Source organism: Felis catus (assembly GCF_018350175.1).
Source record: "Felis catus isolate Fca126 chromosome A2 unlocalized genomic scaffold, F.catus_Fca126_mat1.0 chrA2_random_Un_scaffold_66, whole genome shotgun sequence".
Classification (NCBI taxonomy): Eukaryota; Metazoa; Chordata; class Mammalia; order Carnivora; family Felidae; genus Felis; species Felis catus.
The window spans coordinates 101,062-107,061 of NW_025408502.1; the positions used below are offsets into that span (position 1 = coordinate 101,062).

The following is a 6,000-nucleotide window of genomic DNA, read 5'->3' on the forward strand; positions in this document are numbered from 1 at the left end:
ACAGCTCCCTGGTTCTGGTTGAAAGAAAACATATATCCAAACAAACCTTGTGTATGGACTTGTTGGATTATATCAACCAAAAAACATTTCAGAAAACTTGCATACTCTCACTCCATATATCTTCTTACTCTCATCTAAATTCGATCACATCATCCTATGTTCCCAGGTACTTTTTCACTTATTGGGAGTGCATGATATGCTCTAGAGAGACCGCAGAAACTCCACAAACTTACTGGTAGACCTAATAAATGAATTCAGTCATGTTAAGATATCTATGTCGTTGTACATAACATCCTTCAATTCTATACATGAATAATAAAGTATCGGAGAGGGAAATTAAGAAAATAATTTAAAATCACTGCAAGAGAAGAAAAAACTTAACAGTAAATCTAGCCTACAAACACCTGGGTGGCACAGTCAGTGAAGCATCTGACTTTGGCTAAGGTCGTGATCTCATGATGTTGTTTTGAGCCCTGTGTGGGGCTCTGTGCTGACAACTCAGAGTCTGGAGCCGACTTTAGATTCTGTGTCTCCTTTCTCTCAGTTCTTCCCCACTCATATGCGCTCTCTCTGTCTCTCTCTCTTTCTCTGTCTCTCTTTCTCTGTTTGTGTGTGTGTGTGTGTGTGTGTGTGTGTATGTGTGTGTTTCCACGTATCTCTCTCTGTCAAGAAAAAGATAGAAAACTTAAAAAAGAAAAGAATGACTTTAACCATGAAGGAGTGAGACCTCTTTCCTGAAAAGAAGAAATCACTGGAGAAAGAATTTGAAAAGACAGAAATAAGCAGAAAGACATTCTATGCTAGTGGATCCCAAGAATTAAGATTATCAAAATGTCCACACTACTTAAAGCCACCTACACATTCCCTAGGTGCAATCCCTATCAAAGCTTAAGCACGTTCCCAAAAACAGAATAATCCTTCAAGGTGGACAGAACCACAAAAGGCTCCGAATACCAAAGTCATTGTGAGAAGGAAGAAAACAGCTGGAAGCACCATGTTTTCTGATTTGAAACTAGATATCAAAGCTACAATAACCCAAGCAGTACAGTATTGGGGTAAAAGCAGAGACAGAGGTCCCTGGACCAGAACTGAAGGCCCAGGAAGAAACCCACACATATGTAACCAATTATTTCACAACCAAAGAACCAAGAATATAACCTGAGGCAAAGGCAGTCTCCTCAACAGGTGGTGCCCAGAAACACTGGGCACAGAAAAACAACAGGCGCGGAAAAACAACTTGACACCTATTTAACCCCACACACAAAAATGAAGTTAAAATGTATTACAGACTTGAGACCTGAAACCGGAAAGTCCTGGATAAGACCTTGGGCAGGAGGTGTGGGAAATCGCACAACGATGTCCTGAGTTGGGAGATTATAGGGAACGCTTTGCAGAGCAGATCACTCACTGCTCTCTGGCCTTCCTGCAAACAGCCAGCAGCAGCTCACTTACCTAGTTGGTTTGTATCTGGGGGGCAGGCGAGACTTGGCCGATCTAGTGAATGTGTATCTAGGGGTTGGGTTCTGCATGGGCTCACCAAGTTCTTGGATCGTGTTGTCGCGTGGAATATTTTATCCTGTCTAGATATGGTTTGCAGAATATCTTCAATACGTTCTTTCTAGCATGTGGCCCGCTGACGTGTTGTACATCGTTTGTAGGCTTAATGAATGTGGGAGCCTGAGAGGAGCTCGTGGAGACGTCCCTTAAACTCCCTCACCTCTCTTGACTTGCGTGGAGTCTGAAGCAACCCTTTCTGCTGTCCTTGGCTTTGCTGGACAAAGCCAAATGCCAAACCCACGACAATGTTTGGATCTCAGTCTTGACTTGAGTTTAGGGATTTGACACCAGAAGCCAAAGCCACAGAGGAAAACTAAACAAGTGGGACTACATGAAACTAAAAAAACAAGTTCTGCACAGCAACAATACCTTCCACAGAATGGGAAGGCAACATAGTGAATGGGAGAAAATACTTGCAAACTACATACATGGTCAAGGGTTAAAACACAAAAGATATCAAGATCTCCTACAGCACAACAATGCAAAAGCAAAGAGCAATGACGGACCTGGCAGAGTTCTGAAGAGGCATTTTTCCAATGAAGACATACAGGTGGCCACCACATACATGAAGAGAAGTTCCATGTCACTGCACATTAGGGAAATGAAAGTCCAAAGCCAAAGAGATATCACCTGAAACCTGTCTGAACGGTCTTATCAAAAAGACAAGAAAACACAAGCGTCGGGTACAATGTGGAAGAAAGCGAATCATTGTGCCCTGTTGGTGGCATTGGAACTTGGTGCAGAGGCAGTCGCAAACAATGTAAAGTTTCCTCACACAATTCAGAGGAGAACATCCATATCATCCAGCAACGTCCCTCAATTCCCCCCCTAGGTACTACTCAGAACACATGAAATCACTAACTCCCAAAAATGACTTCACACCTGTTATCATGCCACAGTGTTTTATAATAGCCTGGAGGGCATTATGCCAAGTGAAAGAACTCACACAGAGAAAAACACATGCAGAATGCTCGCACATATATGGGAAATCTGAAACAAAAACTAAGAAAACAAAAAACAAAAATCCTCAAAACAGAATGAAACAAGCCCATCAATACATAAAGATGATTGCAAAGGTGGGGGGGCAGGAAGGAGGGAAATAGGGTAAAGGTCAAAAGACATCACCGAATAAAAAAAGACCATGTCAACAGGGAAAGGGAGAGTAAAGGTGACTCAATATCTCAAATTCTAGTTTCCTCTTTTTCAGACCTTAGTTCAGTCCATTCCATTCACTAGACCTACTAGAATAATCAGGACTTGACAGTTTTGGCATGATGAGTTCTTTACTCAGGATTTCATATCCAGAAGTACACAGTGCTTAGATTACTAGGTAACTTAGATTTTCCATTATTTTTATGGTGTCTTGAAGTACCATGATGTCACAAAAAACTCCTTAGATCTAAGTGGACACTTTCATTACTCTAAACGTATGTACATACCACTAAAATAGTACAATAAAGGTAAGGTGCATTGTCCATCGCACAACAGTGATTGTTTTACTCCTTGTTGTAGTGAGCTTTGGTGACGAAAAGGTTTGGGGTATCGAGCTCCTTATCAAATTCCATGCCATGGATTATGCAGAATATAGTAATCATAGTAATCAATAAAATAATGATCTTCAACATAATCATAATCTTCTGAATTACTGACAGAGACAACACACCCCCGGGGACAAAACAGACGGTTAGGAGCCTGAGATGCTCCAAGTGGCCTACACCACACCATCTTCCTGAAAACATAAAGCACCAGTCAGCTCGACATGGAAGTGTGGGAAAGCCTCGGCTCTTAGGCCTTTGCTTTCAGTGAGGTCAAGATGCTGCCTTCAGGATGGTTTCAGCCTTTGAGACAGGATTGGAACTCTGTAGTGAAATGAGATATTCCCATGCAACAAAACGCATTCCTTGCAAAGAACTGGGTCCCTGACGCGGTCCGGACTCCACACGGGCCACAGCACCACACTCACGCACACACACTCCCCCCCCACCCCCCAACAACCGGGGAGAGATACAACCCATGCAATGAAAGACCGTTTGCTCAAGACCTCATTTCCAAAGGAGGCTGAGAGAGGAGCACTGCCTGCTCCAGTACACACGCACTGGTTTCTAGGGACCCGGTGGGCTCCGAGTCACTGCTCCCTCGTGCTGCCTGGGGAGTCCCGGAGGAGATGTGATTGCCAAGGACTGAAACTCTTGAAACGCGGAACGAATGCAAGACAGGAGGCGCTCCACGGAAACGGGAAGCACCACGCCCCACCGATAGGAACAACAAAACCCACAAGTCTGCCTTGGACAAGGAGCTTTTCCATCCACCTTCCTCGCCAGAGTGCGAAGAAGACGTTCCCACCCAACATGTCCCAAAGAGATGACTTTGGACGCCATCCACAACACCCAGTTCTCTTCAGCACACATCTCCAAGGAGGAAAGAGTCTGCACCACCCTCTAAAACACGGAAGCGCCACTTATTCCTGCCTCCCTGGCTCCGAGTTCATTGATGGAATGCACGTTGCCTTCAGAAAGGAAGAGCTCAACAGGGAGTTGCACTTGCCCTAATCCAGACTCCTACCCCCTAGTCCCATTGACTCCCACGATGATAGAGGACCCCCTTTCGCCACAAGCGGGGTGAGATCTCCCCCTCCCCATCAGAGGGTGCAACTCTGCCACCAGGGGCGGGGCGCGGGGGGGCTGGGCAGGGCAGGAGAGCAGGTGTGGAGGGGGGAGGCAGGAGGCCTGTGTTCACCTGCTGCTTCCACTCTCAATCTCTTCAACACCGTCCCCTGCTGGCCTCCAGCAACTCAGGCCCACCACCCCGACTCTCCCTGGAATGTTTCTCTGGAATCTCAGGTCCCTTGTACTTCATTTTCCCAGGCAGGAATGATTCCTCCTGCTCATGGCTGTGACTTCCCTGGCCCTGCCTTGACACTTTCCCACAACCGCAGGTCTACGCTTTCCTTCCTTCCTTCGTTAGTTCGTTCCTTCGTTCGTTCCCACCTCCACCCGCCAACCACCAACCCAGTCACACCTCCATGGGCACTCAGGGGCCCCCCCCTCTCGACCTGAGCCACTCCCCACCGCCTGAGCCTAACCCCCTACTCGATCTGGGGCCCTCCTCCTCCAGGGTACCGGGGTCCAACCCAGAAAGCCCACTCCTGACGCCTCCAGACCGCAGCCGCAAAGGAGCCCAAGAAGAAACCCAGAGCACAAGGGAGGGGGGGGTGCTCACGGCAGGGGGAGACAGAGAGGGGCTGGGGGGAAGGCCACGTGCGACCTTGTCGCTAGGGTCCCTACCTTGGCAGCACTACGACTGAGGCAGGTCCTGGAGGGAGGCTGTGGGTCTCAGCTGCTCCACCTTTAGGCTTCTCCCAGATGGTCTTTCGGGGGCGCCGGGGGGCATCGCATCGCGCTCTGCCCCAGCCAGTGCTGGCACCCCACCAGCGGGGCGAAAGACTGAGGCACCCGGGAAGCGCGTCCCGCGCCCTGGCCTCTGGCTCCAGGAGCAGCAGGAGCAGCAGGGCCGCCACCCTCCGAGCCTGGAGGCTCCTGGCTCCCAGTCTTCTCCATGCGGGGCCCCACCTGCGCTCCCGCCAGCGCTCCCGCGAGCACTACTGCTACCCCTACCGCCAATGCCATGGCTACCGGGTCGCAGGAGCCAGGCAGCAGCATGTCCCCGGTCGGCGGCTGAGGTGGGCGTCAGTCCTTGGCTGGCCCAGACACTTGGGGGCTTGGGGCGGCAGGCGGGCTGGGAGCCAGGACTCACAGCACCGCTGCAGCCTCAGCTGTGTCCCTCACCAGGCTCCGCCCCTGGCCTTCTAGCCTGCTGGCACCCGTGCCCGGGCTCCTGCGCATGTGCTTGGGTCTGGGATACAAGCCCCCGCCTCGGCCCTCCCCCACAGGGGACACTGATCAGGGCGCCAGGGTCTGCAACAACACATTTAGCAGGAAGCTGAAACAAGCAACGTGGGGGAGCGGGAACATGTTTTTCTGTGATATGTTTCAGGAAACACCGCCTGAGGGATCCAGAGGCCCTGATGGTTCCAGGCCAATTTCAACAATTTGTTGAACAACAATTAAATTAAATTGTTGTTCAACAATTAAATCATTTTAAGAGCAAAAGTAATCAACAGTAGTATAATTCATTTGTATGACTACCTTAAAATGCACCTTAGATGTTCCACACACCCCTGCATCCAGGAAGGAAAAGGGCACAATGTTGATGGTAAGGGATGAGAGAGACTGGTTTCAGTGTGAGTAAGTGGACTTGGGCGCACTTCAAGGTACTCCACCCTGGGACTTCTTTCCCAAGAGGGAGGTGAACACAGGTGTTGTTTTGTCCAGAACTGAGCGAAAGAGATGATCAGGAAGTGCGGCTGTGAATAAGGGATTCAAATGTGGGACAGGTTTGTGGGGACAGAGGAATTCAAAGTGTGGGCTTATAGGCAGGCTCCGT

General features: G+C 49.2%; 1 long non-coding RNA gene across 1 annotated transcript in view; it reads right to left on the reverse strand.

Moving 5' to 3' along the window:
• LOC123383576 overlaps positions 1 to 5,132 on the reverse strand; it is a 30,223-nt gene extending 25,091 nt beyond the window's left edge. Inside the window, exon 1 of the long non-coding RNA XR_006593421.1 lies at positions 4,842 to 5,132. This is a non-coding gene — a long non-coding RNA (uncharacterized LOC123383576). The remainder of the gene's footprint in view (positions 1 to 4,841) is intronic.
• Positions 5,133 to 6,000: the final 868 nt, after the last annotated feature.